Source organism: Salmo salar, chromosome ssa01 (assembly GCF_905237065.1).
Source record: "Salmo salar chromosome ssa01, Ssal_v3.1, whole genome shotgun sequence".
Lineage (NCBI taxonomy): Eukaryota > Metazoa > Chordata > Actinopteri > Salmoniformes > Salmonidae > Salmo > Salmo salar.
Genome location: NC_059442.1, coordinates 97,877,111 through 97,897,153, shown reverse-complemented (window position 1 = coordinate 97,897,153; position 20,043 = coordinate 97,877,111).

The window sequence follows — 20,043 nt, the reverse complement described above, 5'->3', positions numbered from 1 at the left end:
CAGGTGCTTCCATACAGGTGTGGTTCCTGAGTTAATTAAGCAATTAACATCCCATCATGCTTAGGGACATGTATAAAAGTCCTGGGCATGCCATTATTTTGGCAACCATGCCTATGCCCCAATAGGATGACAATGCCCCCATCCACAGGGCACAAGTGGTCACTGAATGGTTTGATGAGCATGAAAATGATGTATGAAAATGTACGAATAATGCCATGGCCATCTCAATTTATGGAATTTCTAATGTAATGGTGTCGCATCCCTCCGATAGAGTTCCAGACACTTGTAGAATCTATGCCAAGGTTCATTGAAGCTGTTCTGGCTCGTGGTGGCCCAACGCCCTGTTGAGGCACTTTGTTATTTTTTTGATATCTGTTGACAAATTTTCTAAAAGACAAAAACGGAACAGGAACACAGAATGAAAAGTCTAGACCACCAGTCTTGTTCCACCAGAGTGCAAAGCTATATCACATCACAACACGCCATCTTGAGTTCATTTGAGAGGGAGCTAGAACAGCGACAGCAGCTTTAGCCAATCTGTTCCTATCATCATATTAGTGGAATGCTCACCCCACCGGGTGGCAGGTATGTGGGCCTGCTAAAGGCCAGGCTGATGGGGATCACATGACCTGGCTGTCAGGCAGGCAGAGAAAGTGGCAGATCAGCTCCCAGAGTGTTTCTGGCTCTGTTGTGCAAATACTGCTGCTCTGCGCTGCCTGCTAGTGGGAGTACAGAGAGATGCAGGCCATCCCTGAGGGGGTTCCCTCTTCTTCAACCAACCTCTCTGATTTACTGACCAAATGGTTACTTAACCTTATATAAGATGATACAGAATGGCTGTCACCGTGACAACACAACAGAACACACTGATTCTGTTACCATGGCACCACCTCACCTCTCCTCATTTGATGGGCTTCCATGACTTAACATAAGGCCATTTGTATTGCATGAGACTTAAATCAACACAAAAGGTGAACCTCAACCTGCCGTCAGCGATGATGGTAAAAAGAATAGTCTGAGTGACTCACCTGAAGTGCAATCTATGTAAATGGAAAACATTGTGTAACAGGCTGTAGTCATAGGAAGGTAGTCATAGAGTACATTCACACACACTCTTAAATATGCATACGGAGGATGTACTCACAGACATTCCCTGTATTGTCAAAACCTCGTCCACTCTGATGGGCCCAATGTTATCGTGTGTGTGTGTGTGTGTAAGCTGCAAGGTGCTCGGCGTACTCATAGGACAACAAGCATCTCAAACCCACCTGAGAAAGGCGATGTATCCTGACTGGTTGCATCACTGCCTGGTACGGCAATTGCTCGGCCTCTGATTGCAAGGCACTACAGAGGGTAGTGCGTACGGCCCAGTACATCACTGGGGCTAAGCTGCCTGCCATCCAGGACCTCTACACCAGGCAGTGTCAGAGGAAGGCCCTAAAAATTGTCAAAGAACCCAGCCACCCCAGTCATAGACTGTTCTCTCTACTACCGCATGGAAAGCGGTACCGGAGTGCCAAGTCTAGGACAAAAAGGCTTCTCAACAGTTTTTACCCCCAAGCCATAAGACTCCTGAACAGGTAATCAAATGGCTACCCGGACTATTTGCCTTGTGTGCCCCCCTCCTCCCCAACCCCTTTTTACGCTGCTGCTACTCTCTGTTTATCTTATATGCATAGTCACTTTAACTATACATTCATGTACATACTACCTCAATTGGGCCGACCAACCAGTGTTCCCGCACATTGGCTAACCGGGCTATCTGCATTGTGTCCCACCCACCACCCCCTCTTTTACGCTGCTGTTACTCTCTGTTCATCATATATGCATAGTCACTTTAACCATATCTACATGTACATACTACCTCAATCAGCCCTACTAACTGGTGTCTGTATATAGCCTCACTACTTTTATAGCCTCGCTGCTGTATATAGCCTGTCTTTTTACTGTTGTTTTATTTCTTTACCTACCCATTGTTCACCTAATACCTTTTTTTGCACTATTGGTTAGAGCCTGTAAGTAAGCATTCCACTGTAAGGTCTACACCTGTTGTATTCAGCACATGTGACAAACTTTGATTTGGTACTCTGGGAAGGAGGGACTAGCTTGTGTATTCCACCCACTGACCTCTGGATGGGCAATCTGTCTCTGGGTCCATGACCCTGGTTCTGTTGAACAGGTTGAAGGAGGAGAATCTCCGGACAGACACCTGCTTGACCTTAGAAACAGCTGGGTAGTGCGGACTCTGCCTCAGCACCTGAGAGGGAGGTATCAGAACATTCTATCTAACCTCGATAGTGGTGTGGGGATGTGGCTTCAGGCTCTATTGCTTTATCCTTGAAACCTCTCAGTTCCTTCAGTAGTGTAGCCATTACCTTGTCACCGGACATCTTTAGTTCACTACTTAGCCCGTGTTGCATTGCTCAATGCAATATGCATTCATTATTTATTTATTTGGACCTTTGCCTACATGGCATGCAATAGCCTAGTCAATGAAGCAGCAAATGCCACTCAGTGATACTATCAGTTTTTTAAATGCATGAGGATATTTTTGGCAGCGGAGTGACAGCCAATTGTATTAGTGAAATGCCAATGTAAGGACAAAATTTCCTTCTCAGGTCATGCCTCACATTGTTATGGTTACAGCCCAAGTGGGACGGAGGACTGGAGAATTGTAGGTATACCCTCAGTTCCATGTTACTGTACAAACAAATAGGTATATGATGAATGGTAAATGACTGACACATGTATCTAAGCTAAAGCTGGTATAGCTAATGGTGCAATGATATTAGCTAGTTAACAGTAACTAAAGTAGCTAGCTAGGTGCAATGCAAAATTGATTCTGTCAGTTGATAACAAACCTATCGCAAATGTGACGATTGTTTTACCTGTCGTAGGAGAGTCCATCGTGCACGAGCCACGTCGGTTCCACAGCTAGGGTCTCAATTGGATAGGTGGTTCGTATTCGTAATGAGCTCATTTTCTTTCATTTCTGGCAAAGACGCAGTTGCCAATTCGTGATGTTTATACTTTTCTGGTCCACCTGCCAACTTCCCTTTCATCCTGTCTTCAGTGTTTTGGGCAAAAGCAAATACGAATCTACACGATCTCATAAACCGATTATGGCTCTGTTTATTCACAGAAAAGGACAAATACAGTGCTCTAACGGTCATTAGCCAGTAAAATGCGCCGGTGCTGCTAAAGAAAGCATGCTACTTCCGTACACTTACACTTCAAAAGTTTGGGGTCACTTAGAAATGTACTTGTTTTTGAAAGAAAAGCAAATTGTTTGTCCATTAAAATAACATCAAATTGATCAGAAATACAGTGTAGACATTGTATATGTTGTAAATTACTATTGTAGCTGGAAATAACTGATATTTAATGGAATATCTACATTGGCATACGGAGGCCCATTATCAGCAACCATCACTCCTGTGTTTCAATGGCACGTTGAGTTAGCTAATCCAAGTTTATCATTTTAAAAAGGCTAATTGATCAATAGAGAACACTTTTGGAATTATGTTAGCACAGCTGAAAACTGTTGTTCTGATGAAAGAAGCAATACAACAGGCCTTCTTTAAACTAGTTGAGTATCTGGAGCATCAGCATTTGTGGGTTCCTCTATCCAGTGTCTGTGTTCTTTTGCTCATATCAATATTTTATTGACCAGTCTGAGATATGGCTTTTTCTTTGCAACTCTGCCTAGAAGGCCAGCATTCCGGAGTCGCCTCTTCACTGTTGACATTGAGACTGGTGTTTTGCGGGTACTATTTAATGAAGCTGCCAGTTGTGAATAGTTTTTAGATAAAACTATATTAAATACACTGCTCAAAAAAATAAAGGGAACACTTAAACAACACATCCTAGATCTGAATGAAATAAATAATCTAATTAAATACTTTTTTCTTTACATAGTTGAATGTGCTGACAACAAAATCACACAAAAATAATCAATGGAAATCCAATTTATCAACCCATGGAGGTCTGGATTTGGAGTCACACTGAAAATTAAAGTGGAAAACCACACTACAGGCTGATCCAACTTTGATGTAATGTCCTTAAAACAAATCAAAATGAGGCTCAGTAGTGTGTGTGGCCTCCACGTGCCTGTATGACCTCCCTACAATGCCTGGGCATGCTCCTGGTGAGGTGGCGGATGGTCTCCTGAGGGATCTCCTCCCAGACCTGGACTAAAGCATCCGCCAACTCCTGGACAGTCACTGGTGCAACGTGGCGTTGGTGGATGGAGTGAGACATGATGTCCCAGATGTGCTCAATTGGATTCAGGTCTGGGGAACGGGCGGGCCAGTCCATAGCATCAATGCCTTCCTCTTGCAGGAACTGCTGACACACTCCAGCCACATGAGGTCTAGCATTGTCTTGCATTAGGAGGAACCCAGGGCCAACCGCACCAGCATATGGTCTCACAAGGGGTCTGAGGATCTCATCTCGGTACCTAATGACAGTCAGGCTACCGCTGCCACCCCACACCATGACTGACCCACCGCCAAACCGGTCATGCTGGAGGATGTTGCAGGCAGCAGAACGTTCTCCACGGCGTCTCCAGACTCTGTCATGTCTGTCACATGCTCAGTGTGAACCTGCTTTCATCTGTGAAGAGCACAGGGCGCCAGTGGCGAATTTGCCAATCTTGGTGTTCTCTGGCAAATGCCAAACGTCCTGCACGGTGTTGGGCTGTAAGCACAACCCCCACCTTTGGATGTTGGGCCCTCATACCACCCTCATGGAGTCTGTTTCTGACTGTTTGAGCAGACACATGCACATTTGTGGCCTGCTGGAGGTAATTTTGCAGGGCTCTGGCAGTGCTCCTCCTGCTCCTCCTTGCACAAAGGTGGAGGTAGCGGTCCTGCTGCTGGGTTGTTGCCCTCCTACGGCCTCCTCCACGTCTCCTGATGTACTGGCCTGTCTCCTGGTAGCGCCTCCATGCTCTGGACACTACGCTGACAGACACAGCAAACCTTCTTGCCACAGCTCGCATTGATGTGCCATCCTGGATGAGCTGCACTACCTGAGCCACTTGTGTGGGTTGTAGACTCCGTCTCATGCTACCACTAGAGTGAAAGCACCGCCAGCATTCAAAAGTGACCAAAACATCAGCCAGGAAGCATAGGAACTGAGAAGTGGTCTGTGGTCACCATCTGCTGAACCACTCCTTTATTGGGGGTGTCTTGCTTATTGCCTATAATTTCCACCTGTTGTCTATTCCATTTGCACAACAGCATGTGAAATGTATTGTCAATCAGTGTTGCTTCCTAAGTGGACAGTTTGATTTCACAGAAGTGTGATTGACTTGGAGTTACATTGTGTTGTTTAAGTGTTCCCTGTATTTTTTTGAGCAGTATATATTCATGTCACCAAATAATTTATTAAAACACTGTTTTGCAATGAATGTCTACAGTAACCTCAAAAGCACTGTCTGGGGTAGCACCATGGTGTAGTCAGAGGACAGCTAGCTTCTGTCCTAATCTGGCTACATTGACTTCAATAGAAAACCTAGGAGGCTCGTAGGACTCACCCCCTTCCATAGACATACATGGTAATTATGACCACTTCCGGAGGACGTCCTCCAACCAATCAAAGCTTTTGCAGTATGAACTGAACTGTCCATCCAATCATAGAATTAGGATCAGAGAATTAACCTAGTGAGTTGTTTTGGGATTGTGCCACAAAGCATTATGTAGGTTCTATGTGTTGAGAAGCTTGGTGACATTGTTGGATAGAGATAAAGAGTGAAAAGTCATAGTTGAGCATTTTTGGGATATTATTCAATAGGAGAGGTAGGAAAAGGAGAGGTAGGAGGTACATTATGAATTGTTTTCTTGGTTTTAGAACTTTATTTTTGTGTCCAGTTAGTGCAATTTATTGAAATTTGCCGTGCTAACTTCAATAGCTAGCTAGCTAGCTACCAGCGCGAGTGTGCAGTTTTCTTATTTAGCAAAGATGACACATAATCACTCCGGACAAACAAGCAAAAACTTCTGATATAAATGTTGCTACAGCTAAACGTCCCGCTGTACGGGATGAAAACAATACTATTTTTCAGTCTGATCAACGGTAGGCTATTAATAAGAGCAGCTGCATATAACCTATGCGCCCTGTCCATCTGGTCAGGGTAAACTAATTGGTAACGTTATGTATTTATAGTCCATTTGTATGTCAGGAGAAAATGTGAATGTGATCAAATTGTGTTTATATTCAAAATTGGGCTGCCTATGTTTTTAATCCAAAATTATTAACTGGAATTAATGAATCAACATAATAGTGGATACAGATGTGAGTACATTGTTTGTAAGGTCAACAGTTGCATAGGCCTGCATGATGCAAACACACATAAAGCAAGCAGCCCTGTGAGTTCTATTGTCTATCAGTTGTTGTCTATGTGTCTGGGTAGAAGAAATTCCCCTCCTAATCTAGTCTAAATATAATTTATATCAACAAATATAAGGTAGCTGCAGTTTGAAAGGGTTTTCATCCCCCCAGGGCCAGGAGTTTTTTTCAGGAGTTGAAACCTTATTACAGCTGATTAATCACCGTCATACCGTATAGGGTCCAGAGTAGTTTGGTTAACATATAAGGAAAAACTCCAGGCCCCAGGGGTAAAAATTGCCCCAACGCTCTGGGACCTATGGGGCCACCAGTCTGCTTGCAGTTGTTAGTTATCGTCAGGGCTTTATTCAGGATCGTTTCTTGAGCTACTTTGATGTGTCAAGTGGGCGAGATGCAGTCTGTGTTTGACTTCATGAATTTTGATTTGTCTGAGTTCAAGTTCATAGAGAAACTCATTGTCCAAACCTACGATGGCACAGCTGTAATGGAATGTATCTGCTATTTGTATTTACAGCCAAGTCCCCTCCTGTTCCCTGATTATTAAGAGGTGATGACCACTCCACTACCATTGTCAAATTTCTAAATTTTCTTTCTCTCTGCATTGTTGGGGAGGGCCTGTAAGTAAGCATTTCACTGTTGGTCCACACCTGTTATTTACGAAGCATGTGACAAATAAAAGTTGTGATTTAAAGTTGTGCTTGTTGTTTTGGTAAGGTTACTAAACAACTAACACTGGTTGAACAAAGTAGTCATTTGACTGACACTTCGCCACTATGGCCTATTTATTGCCTTACCTCATTTGCACACACTGTATATAGACTTTTCTATTGTGTTATTGACTATACGCTTGTTTATCCCACGTGTAACTCTGTGTTGTTTGTGTCGCACTGCTTTGCTCCATCTTGGCCAGGTTGCAGTTGTAAATGAGAACTTCTCAACTGGCCTACCTGGTTAAGTAAAGGTGAAATAAAAATTGTAATAAATAAACATGCAGCTCTTTACCCAAATCCAGGGCCATAACCATGTGTAATCCAGGGGTGGCATCCATAGAATGGATACCAGGCAGGGTAAGCACAATGTTCTAGACATACCACTTTCTTTTACCGTACAGAGCTGACACTTGTAGACAGAACATGAGATGTGTGAGGATTGTGTATCTGTATAGAGTGGGCAACAGATGACACTCTGCTCCTCTACAGCAGTCACCGTGTGTTCTGTCTGGACCTGACTGCCACTGGCGCCAGGGGCACCCTGGTGAAGCAGGAACAGCAGCCTGAGTAAGGCTAACACATGCCTCCCTTTGTCAAACCTGTGTGTGTGTGTGTACAGTGAGAGAAAAAAGTATTTGATTCCCTGCTGATTTTGTACGTTTGCCCACTGACAAAGAAATTATAAGTCTATAATTTTATTGGTAGGTTTATTTGAACAGTGAGAGACAGAATAACAAAAATATCCAGAAAAACACATGTCAAAAATGTTATAAATTGATTTGCATTTTAATGAGGGAAATGAGTATTTGACCCCTCTGCAAAACATGACTTAGTACTTGGTGGCAAAACCCTTGTTGGCAATCACAGAGGTCAGCCATTTATTGTAGTTGGCCACCAGGTTTGCACACATCTCAGGAGGGATTTTGTCCCACTCCTCTTTACAGATCTTCTCCAAGTCATTAAGGTTTCGAGGCTGACGTTTGGCAACTCGAACCTTCAGCTCCCTCCACAGATTTTCTATGGGATTAAGGTCTGGAGACTGGCTAGGCCACTCCAGGACCTTAATGTGCTTCTTCTTGAGCCACTCCTTTGTTGTCCTGGCCGTGTGTTTTGGGTCATTATCATGCTGGAATACCCATCCACGACCCATTTTCAATGCCCTGGCTGAGGGAAGGAGGTTCTCACCATAGATTTGACGGTACATGGCCCCGTCCATCGTCCCTTTGATGCGGTGAAGTTGTCCTGTCCCCTTAGCAGAAAAACACCCCCAAAGCATAATGTTTCCACCTCCATGTTTGACGGTGGGGATGGTGTTCTTGGGGTCATAGGTAGCATTCCTCCTCCTCCAAACACGGCGAGTTGAGTTGATGCCAAAGAGCTCCATTTTGGTCTCATCTGACCACAACACTTTCACCCAGTTGTCCTCTGAATCATTCAGATGTTCATTGGCAAACTTCAGACGGGCATGTATATGTATTCTTGAGCAGGGGGACCTTGCGGGCGCTGCAGGATTTCAGTCCTTCACGGCGTAGTGTTACCAATTGTTTTCTTGGTGACTATGGTCCCAGCTGCCTTGAGATCATTGACAAGATCCTCCCGTGTAGTTCTGGGCTGATTCCTCACTGTTCTCATGATCATTGCAACTCCATGAGGTGAGATCTTGCATGGAGCCCCAGGCCGAGGGAGATTGACAGGTCTTTTGTGTTTCTTCCATTTGTGAATAATCGCACCAACTGTTGTCACCTTCTCACCAAGCTGCTTGGCGATGGTCTTGTAGCCCATTCCAGCCTTGTGTAGGTCTACAATCTTGTCCCTGACATCCTTGGAGAGCCCTTTGGTCTTGGCCATGGTGGAGAGTTTGGAATCTGATTGATTGATTGCTTCTGTGGACAGGTCTTTTATACAGGTAACAAGCTGAGATTAAGAGTGTGCTCCTAATCTCAGCTCGTTTACCGGTATAAAAGACACCTGGGAGCCAGAAATCTTTCTGATTGAGAGGGGGTCAAATACTTATTTCCCTCATTAAAATGCAAATCAATTTATAACATTTCTGACATAAGTTTTTCTGGATTTTTTTGTTGTTATTCTCTCTCACTGTTCAAATAAACCTACCATTAAAATTATAGACTGATCATTTCTTTGTCAGTGGGCAAACGTAAAAAATCAGCAGGGGATCAAATACTTTTTTCCCCTCACTGTATGTGAGTGAGTGTGCACGAGTCTTGCATGCGTGTGTGTACTGTAATATTCAGAAGAGGCCATATAAAAGACAAGCCATTGAAACACTGATATTGACACGCACATGTGCACTCTTCCAAGCATTACAGTACAATATGGAACATTACAGTACAGTGCATTACAGTACAGAACAGAACATTTCCACCCCTATTTTCTCTGCTCTCTCAGGCCTGAATCTTAACTTGTGTGTAAGTTGAATTTCCGCGCAAATCCCCCATTGACATCAATGCATGATTAACAGGGACGCTCAAGTTACAGTACAGCCACTTATCTTGAGTAAGGATTAGGCCCTCACAAGTCACTGATTAGGGGATCTCTTCTGTCTCCAGGCTCCATTCCTTGATGTGCTGGGAACTATGCAAGAGCCTTCTGTCTGCCCCTGACGCTGGAAGAGAAGGGGGAATGGGGGGACCCCTTGTCAGACCTCTATCAAAGGGATACTATCGCCTCCTACTGCCGCTTCTAGGCAGAGTTGGAAAGAAAAAGCCATGTCTCAGACTGGCCAATAAAAAGAAAAGATTAAGATGGGCAAAAGAACACAGACACTGGACAAAGGAACTCTGCCTAGAAGGCCAGGATCCTGGAGTCGCCTCTTCACTGTTGACATTGAGAGTGGTGTTTTGCGGGTAGTATTTAATGAAGCTTCCAGTTGAGGACTTGTGAGGCATCTGTTTCTCAAACTAGACACTATAATGTACTTGTCCTCTTGCTCAGTTGTGCACCGGAGCCTCCCACTCCTCTCTCTATTCTGGTTAGAGCCAGTTTACGCTGTTCTGTGAAGGGAGTAGTACACAGCGTTGTACGAGATCTTCAGTTTATTGGCAATTTCTCAGAACAAGAATAGACTGACGAGTTTCAGAAGAAAGGTCTTTGTTTCTGGCCATTGTGAGCCTGTAATCGAACCCACAAATGCTGATGGTCCAGATACTCAACTAGTTTAAAGAAGGCCAGTTGTATTGCTTCTTTAATCAGGACAACAGTTTACAGCTGTGCCTACATAATTGCAAAAGGGTTTTCTAATGATCAATTAGCCATTTTAAAATGATAAACTTGGATTAGCTAACACAACGTGCCATTGAAACACAGGAGTGATGGTTGCTGATAATGGGCCTCCGTATGCCTATGTAGATATTCCATAAATAAATCTGCCGTTTCCAGCTACAATAGTAATTTACAACATGTCTACACTGTATTTCTGATCAATTTGATGTAATTTTAATTGACAAAAAATTTTGCTTTTCTTTCAAAAACACATTTCTAAGTGACCCCAAACTTTTGAATGGTATTGTGCATTGTAGGTTACAGCAATGTACTGTACGCTATGATAAAGATAGACAAATGAATACATCAGTTATTTCCAGCTACAATAGTAATTTACAACATTAACAATGTCTACACTGTATTTTTGATCAATTTGATATTTTAATGGACAAACAATTTGCTTTTCTTTCAAAAACAAGTACATTTCTAAGTGGCCCCAAACTTTTGAACGGCAGTGTATATACACATATATACGTACATATACACATATATATCAACGAATTGGCGAGGGCACTCGAACAGTCTGCAGCACCCGGCCTCACTCTACTAGAATCTGAAGTCAAATGTCTACTGTTTGCTGATGATCTGGTGCTTCTGTCCCCAACCAAGGATCTACGTAAACATAACTGGTAACGTAGAATCTGTCGGGAAGGAATGGGATGCGTGGGATAACGAGCAACAGTAGTTCCGGTGTTTGGGTTTTGTCGTCACTGGTTATTTGGACAAATCATGATGTCGCTGGTGTTGGCATCTTTCAAATTTCAGAAGGGCCGTAACTTGGAAAGACATCGGGTGAGGTTCTGGTTCCCTTCCTTGTTCTAGCGTCTCTTTATATTTTCTCTTAACACTTATGGACCTAGAACTTAATGGAGCAGCTCACCAATTACGCAAGACTTTAGTTCTGGGTTAACTGGGATTACCTCCTAACTGACTGCAGCCCCTGATGGCATATTCTGATCAGAACCCTTCCAGTAAACACAATCCGTTGACAAAAACAACCTCTGATGTGGTCATGTTGACTGAGATCAGATTAAGTCATGTAACATCCATCATGGTCACTCTGACCCATAATCAGTCTGGGCAAATCTGAAATGGCACCCTATTCTCTATATAGTGCTCTAGTTAGTATATAGAGTAGTGCAATGTAGATTGTAGAACACTACATAGGGAATAGGTTGCTATTATGCTACACCATGAAGAAGCCTTAATCGTTATAGCTACATAAACACCAGAACTGTGATAAGCATCCCTCTAACCTGCTGACCCAGGAGTTGCAAACAGAGATTGGCAGTGTTGATATGGCACTGTGGACTCAGGTTACAGGATAACATTAGTATATAGTGGTGTTCTCAGGCTGGAATGACAGCCCACTCCTGTCTCCATCCCTCCCCCACTCAGTGCTCGACAGCTGGCCTTTCTCCACACAGAGCTGGACCTGGACCAGCAGAAGACCAACAACAGGTGGAGGTAGAAGGAATGTAGAAAGATAACTTTTTGTTTTATACAAAACATTAAGGACACCTGCTCTTTCCATGATAGACTGATCAGGTGAATTTGGGTTAAAGCTATGATCCCTTATTGATGTCACTTGTTAAATCCACTTCAGTCAGTGTAGATGAAGTGGAGGAGACAGGTTAAAGAAAGACTTAAGCCTTGAGACAATTGAGACAGATTGTGTATGTGTGCCATTCAGAGGGTGAATGGGCAAGACAAAATATTTAAGTGCCTTTGAACGGGGTATGGTAGTAGGTGCCAGGCGCACCGGTTAGTGTCAAGAACTGCAACGCTGCTGGGTTTTTCCACGTGCAACAGTTTCCCATGTGTATCAAGAATGGTCCACCACCCATAGGACATCCAGCCAACTTGACACAACTGTGGGAAGCATTGGAGTTAACATGGGCCAGCATCCCTGTGGAACGCTTTCGACACCTTGTAGAGTCCATTCCCCGACGACTTGAGGCTGTTCTGAGGGCAAAAGGAAGGGGGGTGCAACTCAATGCTAGAAGGGTGTTCCTAATGTTTTGTCCACTCAGTGTAGCTCATAAAAAGTTATTTCAACATGAATGTATTTGTTTGTAACTCGTGTCATGTCCAGTATAATGTCCACTTGTTTTCATAACAAAGGACCACAGATGTACTTTTACACAACTAGTCACTCATCAGTAGATGAAACACAGACACATCCACTGGTTGCTCATGGTCCCCGTCCCTCTCCTGCACTTTGGGCTCTATGACTCTGTGTCCAGTTGTAAAAGCTTAACCATGGTAACCACTTAGTGATAATGAGTAACCTGGCCACTAAAGCAGAGGAGTAAACATCAATAACCACGGCAACTGTTGCAACACTGGTGAAGGCTGTGGAGACTCCACTGTTGTTTACTTGGTGACCATAGGAGAGGACCTGGATTGTTTTGAAGAGTTTGAAAGGTGCCCTCAGAACAGCCTCAATTTGTGACTGAAGTGGATTTAACAAGTGACATCAATAAGGGATCATAGATTTCACCTGGTCAGTCTGTTTCATGGAAACAGCAGGTGTTCATAATATTGTGTACACACAGCATATATGGGTCTTTCTATAAATAAATGGGGCCAATGTGTGACATTGGGATCAACATTTCAAAATGGTTGAAACAAAAATAATTTAATTTTTATGCAGTTCCATGTGTACTTAGTGGTGAATATATGCACATTGTCCCAGAACTCCAGCTATACAACAACATAGGTCTAGGAGGACTATGCATCCTTTAAGCAGGGTTCATACAGACATTGGCAATTCAAATGAAAGGATTTTCAGGGACTTTTTCAAGCACTTCATTGTAATTGAGGACCTCAATGTTATACAATTGTATAATTTATATAATTGTACATATAGGGCCTAATATAGAACCTTTCCTCCCCCCCAAAACATGTAGCCCATTAACACTAAGAATGAATATATGCGAGAATGTGGACATTGTGACTCAATAGATTGGATGCATACGTGGCGATTTTTCTGTAGCCTGTGGCTGACGCAGGACCCCAAATCCATAAATAGCGGTACCAAAAAAGGTATTAGATGTTGTCATGCTCATAATAATCACGTGGTTTTACGCAACAAAGTAGCACAACACCCTTCAATTGAAGCGAAACGAAATAAAGTGGCCACATTTCTAAAAAAAACAATAATTACAAGGACTTTTCAAGCACCATATTGAGTAAATGTCTGATTTTCAAGGTAGGCCTAATCTAGAACTTCAATTTCTAAACTCCAAATTCAAGCAGGCTACTTAAAGCCCCTTGTATTGTGTAACATGGAAAACAATGTATTTGTCGGTTTATTTCATTACCAGATCATAGTGTGAGTAAGCCCACTAGGCTATGTCATTTGTTGTCCTTATATCCAGAATAATTAATAGGAAGAGCGTTGGTTTTGCGCAATAGCCTATCCTACACACTTGTGCACAGTAGACTCGGTGTCCAATCCGAGGAACGAAAACATGAACTCATTACCTTGCTGCTTTCTCTGTTAAATCTAAGGAGACAACAACAGATGATCGACCTCAATTAGCAAGGGATATTAGATCCAACGTGGATCCAGGCAGAACTGTATTCACCTGCATAACGAATGAGACGACAAAATATTCTGGCTATTCCTCTCAAAAAACTTTTTGAGCACTTGACTTGTTGTTGCATTGCATGTGCCATCACAACAGCTGTTCGTCACTTCACTGTCATTCAGAAAATTCCTTCCTGGATCAGATGATGACGTGTGAAAATATCATGGTATAACTACACAGCTCGACAACAAATGCGCATCCAACAAGTAGTACGCACGTTAATGACAGTATCAATTTAGGTTAAGTATCAAGGTAAGGTGACTCTTTCAGTTTGAAGTATTCGATTTTTCAATTGCATTTATTATTTTGTATTTATGTGCCCATGAAAATTGTTTCACCTCAAACATAAGGGACATATCGAAATTTACTGGGGGGAAGAGGTTACCAAAATAGGGGAGGGTTGTGTTTTTTTGGGGGGCACAGGAGAGCGTAGTGCATTTTTCCCCTGGTTTACATTTGCTCTTCTGCTCGTAGATTCCCTATAAACAATGGCTTGAGTTAATTTTGATTTTACCCTAACAAAGTTTAGAAACGTTTGTGAAGGTATGGTGTGGCTATTATTAAGCTTTGGCAGGCAAATGATATAAAGGCAGTGCGCCCGGCGGTAGTATATATATACACTGCTCAAAAAAATAAAGGGAACACTTAAACAACAATGTAACTCCAAGTCAATCACACTTCTGTGAAATCAAACAGTCCACTTAGAAAGCAACACTGATTGACAATACATTTCACATGCTGTTGTGCAAATGGAATAGACAACAAGTGGAAATTATAGGCAATTAGCAAGACACCCCCAATAAAGGAGTGGTTCTGCAGGTGGTGACCACAGACCACTTCTCAGTTCCTATGCTTCCTGGCTGATGTTTTGGTCACTTTTGAATGCTGGCGGTGCTTTCACTCTAGTGGTAGCATGAGACGGAGTCTACAACCTACACAAGTGGCTCAGGTAGTGTAGCTCATCCAGGATGGCACATCAATGCGAGCTGTGGCAAGAAGGTTTGCTGTGTCTGTCAGCATACTGTCCAGAGCATGGAGGCGCTACCAGGAGACAGGCCAGTACATCAGGAGACGTGGAGGAGGCCGTAGGAGGGCAACAACCCAGCAGCAGGACCGCTACCTCCGCCTTTGTGCAAGGAGGAGCAGGAGGAGCACTGCCAGAGCCCTGCAAAATGACCTCCAGCAGGCCACAAATGTGCATGTGTCTGCTCAAACGGTCAGAAACAGACTCCATGAGGGTGGTATGAGGGCCCGACGTCCACAGGTGGAGGTTGTGCTTACAGCCCAACACCGTGCAGGACGTTTGGCATTTGCCAGAGAACACCAAGATTGGCAAATTCGCCACTGGCGCCCTGTGCTCTTCACAGATGAAAGCAGGTTCACACTGAGCACGTGACAGACGTGTAAGAGTCTGGAGACGCCGTGGAGAACGTTCTGCTGCCTGCAACATCCTCCAGCATGACCGGTTTGGCGGTGGGTCAGTCATGGTGTGGGGTCGCACAGCCCTCCATTTGCTCGCCAGAGGTAGCCTGACTGCCATTAGGTACCGGGATGAGATCCTCAGACCCCTTGTGAGACCATATGCTGGTGCGGTTGGCCCTGGGTTCCTCCTAATGCAAGACAATGCTAGACCTCATGTGGCTGGAGTGTGTCAGCAGTTCCTGCAAGAGGAAGGCATTGATGCTATGGACTGGCCCGCCCGTTCCCCAGACCTGAATCCAATTGAGCACATCTGGGACATCATGTCTCGCTCCATCCACCAACGCCACGTTGCACCACAGACTGTCCAGGAGTTGGCGGATGCTTTCGTCCAGGTCTGGGAGGAGATCCCTCAGGAGACCAGCCGCCACCTCATCAGGAGCATGCCCAGGCGTTGTAGGGAGGTCATACAGGCACGTGGAGGCCACACACACTACCGAGCCTCATTTTGACTTGTTTTAAGGACATTACATCAAAGTTGGATCAGCCTGTAGTGTGGTTTTCAACTTTAATTTTCAGTGTGACTCCAAATCCAGACCTTCATGGGTTGATAAATTGGATTTCCATTGATAATTTTTGTGTGATTTTGTTGTCAGCACATTCAACTATGTAAAGAAAAAAGTATTTAATAAGATTATTTCATTCATTCAGATCTAGGATGTGTTATTTTTGTGTCCCCTTTATTTTTTTGAGCAGTATATATATATATACACACACACACACACACACACACACACACACACACACACACAACCTGACCCCGACAGTTGAACTTGAGGTGAGGAAGATTGTTTCAGGCCTACCAGAGTTACTCCAATAATGCTTATCTTTATAGAAAATATTCTGATCGAAAATCTACGAATTACCCTCCTTCTGTACATCTATATCTGTACTGCGTTGCTCGTCGGTGTCGTAGCATGCCACCGGCATCTCTCTTGTAAATGACTATTGTATTTGGAAACAGCAGATTTTTATGGAATACCTGCATAGGCGTAGAGGCCTATTATCAGCAACCATCACTCCTGTGTTCCAATGGCACGTTGTGTTAGCTAATCTAAGTTTCTAATTTAAAAAGGCAAATTGATCATTAGAAAACCCTTTTGCAATTATGTTAGCACAGCTGAAAACTGTTGTTTTGATTAAAGCAGCAATAAAACAGGCCTTCTTGAGTCTAGTTGAGTATCTGGAGCATCAGCATTTGTGGGTTCGGTTACAGGCTCATAATGACCAGAAACAAAGACCTTTCTTCTGAAACTCATCGGTCTATTCTTGTTCTGAGAAATTAAGGCTACTCCATGCTAGAAATTGCCAAATATTTTTCTTTAAAAAATAAGGACATTTCTAAGTTACTCCAAACTTTTGAACGTAGTATATACTTTTGACTGGTACTGTGTCTGTCTATCTCTAAATCTTTTTTTGAGAGAAATTGACTCATTGTAGTATCAAGGTAGTACTAGTCACAGGGTCAATAGTACAGCCACCCTCCACCCCTCTTTCTCTCTCGAAGAGTTGTAAACGCATGGCCAGAGACTCTTCTTGCTCTATTGGTTGGTGTGAATACATTGAGTTAACATTTGAAGACTGAAGAGTGCAGTCACATTTCCCTAGAATCAGACAATTAGAACGGTGAGTGATAGCTCTAGATCAGGGATGGGCAAATGGGGGTGGGGGCCACAAAAATACAGAACTCATCATGATGGGCTGCAGTGGCTTGCGGGTCTGCACACCCACATATGCAGTCTAAGCCGGCCCTAGCCACCTTGCAAGAAAAACATTTTAGCTGCCCCCCTAGAGGACTTCACAAGTCCACAAAGTGGGAGTCAGACCCAAACGGACCAGAGGACAGTCAGACCCAAACCCGAATGGACCCGAGGGCAACTCAACATAGACCGACCCGTACCAGACCCGATTGGACCAATGACACAAATTCGGACAACAAAGGGTAGATGCAGCCTAATATGGTGATGTATGGAAAGCGAATCAGCTAATTGGGCAGATTTGTTGCCACTTCAAGACCGTTTTGCGTGGCTGATTGGGCTGCACGACGAGTCGATAAGGTGGCGACCAGTACACCGGTGTTGTATGGACATGCCTACCGGCCTGGGACCGGCAGTTGCTAAGGTGGCCGTTTTTTCACCTGCCATGATTTTATTTCAAGTAGGATAGCAGCCAACACAAGAAATAACAAACATTGATAACCATCTAGATGTCTCCTTGATGCATGCACATACAGTCTACTCAATGGGGAGGGCATGAACAGCAACATCGGGACACAGTGCCCGTCGCACCCGCTTGATAATCACTATTGTCCGGCAACGGCGTGGGAAGTAGCTAGCTAGTATCGGGGTCACAGTAAGAACACGCATATGATGCATTTAACAACAGTACACCCAACATCAGTACTTTTAATAAAAAATAAACAATTGTCAGTTTTACAACTGAACATTTACAAAGTATTTGTGTAAAACAGTGAAATACGACTGACTCATCCTCTGGTTTCAGAACAATAGTCCAAACTCTTGCGGTACAGTAGCTCATTGTACGGTAGTTGCATTGTAAGAAACATTAGAAAATAAACAGCTCAATCAAAACAGTCTAACCTATAGAGTGATTTGACACACCCACCACTTTCCACACACCCACTCGCCCATACTCCAGATGCCATATTAGAACGCCACTAACCTTTTCTCCAGTCGGGTCTATCAGCTGCAGTTACATAGACCTGTGGACAATGAAACAGGACCTGACCCGGACCAGAGGGACAAGTTAGAATTTCAGACCCGACCGGGCATCGGGAATATCGGTTGCACCCAGACCCGTGAAGACCTCTAGGTCCGCCTCTTGACAGCGGAGAGAAAAAAAGTTTAGAGTTAATTTCCTGTAATTCGTTTTGCCATGGGGCAGAGAGAAATATCAGCAGTTTTTACTATATCCGATTGAGAGTGATTAACAAAATCAATGGGGGCCCCCAGGTCAGTAATTCAACCATGATTACTACATGTTTAGATAGCAATTCACCAAACTATTTGTTTTTGCTGAATTAGGCTAATTGAGTGTGTCAGTGACTGACATAAGGGAATAACTGCTGATGCACAACAAAATGTAGAAATTGAACCTTGTATATTTTACTATTCTAACTCAACAGTAAGTTGAGACCCGACTGAGTTCCTAAAACAAATTGGGAAAAAGTTGCCCATCCCTGCTCGAGATTATGATTTGTACAATTTCTTCTGGCACAAGCTGTACCACAAAGACTATAACAAAACAGAAAAGATGAGTCATTCATATAAAGTCCCCATCTGATCAGTTTGAGAACAGGACAACCCAATATCCCAACTCTACATTTTGTTTGTATGTGAGTGTGTGTACAGTCATGGCCAAAAGTTTTGAGAATGACACAAATATTCATTTTCACAAAGTCTGTTGCCTCAGTGTCTTTAGATATTTTTGTCAGATGTTACTATGGAATACTGAAGTATAATTACAAGCATTTCACAAGTGTCAAAGGCTTTTATTGACAATTACATGAAGTTGATGCAAAGAGTCAATATTTGCTGTGTTGACCCTTCTTTTCCAAGTCCTCTGTAATCCACCCTGGCATGCTGTCAATTAAGTTCTGGGCCACATCCTGACTGTTGGCAGCCCATTCTTGCATAATCAATGCTTGGAGTTTGTCAGAATTTGTGGGTTTTTGTTTGTCCACCCACCTCTACAGGATTGACCACAAGTTCTCAATGGGATTAAGGTCTGGGGAGTTTCCTGGCCATGGACCCAAAATATCAATGTTTTGTTCCCTGAGCCACTTAGTCATCACTTTTGCCTTATGGTAAGGTGCTCCATCATGCTGGAAAAGGCATTGTTCGTCACCAAACTGTTCCTGGATGGTTGGGAGAAGTTGCTCTCGGAGGATGTGTTGGTACCATTCTTTATTCATGGCTGTGTTCTTAGGCAAAATTGTGAGTGAGCCCACTCCCTTGGCTGAGAAGCAACCCCACACATGAATGGTCTCAGGATGCTTTACTGTTGGCATGACACAGGGCTGATGGTAGCGCTCACCTTGTCTTCTCCGGACAAGCTTTTTTTCCCCCAGATGCCCCAAAAAACTCAGAAAGGGTATTCATCAGAGAAAATGACTTTACCCCAGTCCTCAGCAGTCCAATCCCTGTACCTTTTGCAGAATATCAGTCTGTCCCTGATGTTTTTCCTGGAGAGAAGTGGCTTCTTTGCTGCCCTTCTTGACACCAGGCCATCCTCCAAGTCTTCACCTCACTGTGCGTGCAAATGCACTCACACCTGCCTGCTGCCATTCCTGAGCAAGCTCTGTACTGGTGGTGCCCCGATCCCGCAGCGGAATCAACTTTAGGAGACAGTCCTGGTGCTTGCTGGACTTTCTTGGGTGCCCTGAAGCCTTCTTCATGACAATTGAACCACTCTCCTTGAAGTTCTTGATGATCCGATAAATGGTTGATTTAGGTGGAATCTTACTGGCAGCAATATCCTTGCCTGCAAAGCAATGATGGCAGTACGTGTTTCCTTGCAGGTAACCACAGTTGACAGAGGAAGAACAATGATTCCAAGCACCACCCTCCTTTTGAAGCTTCCAGTTTGTTATTCGAACTCAATCAGCA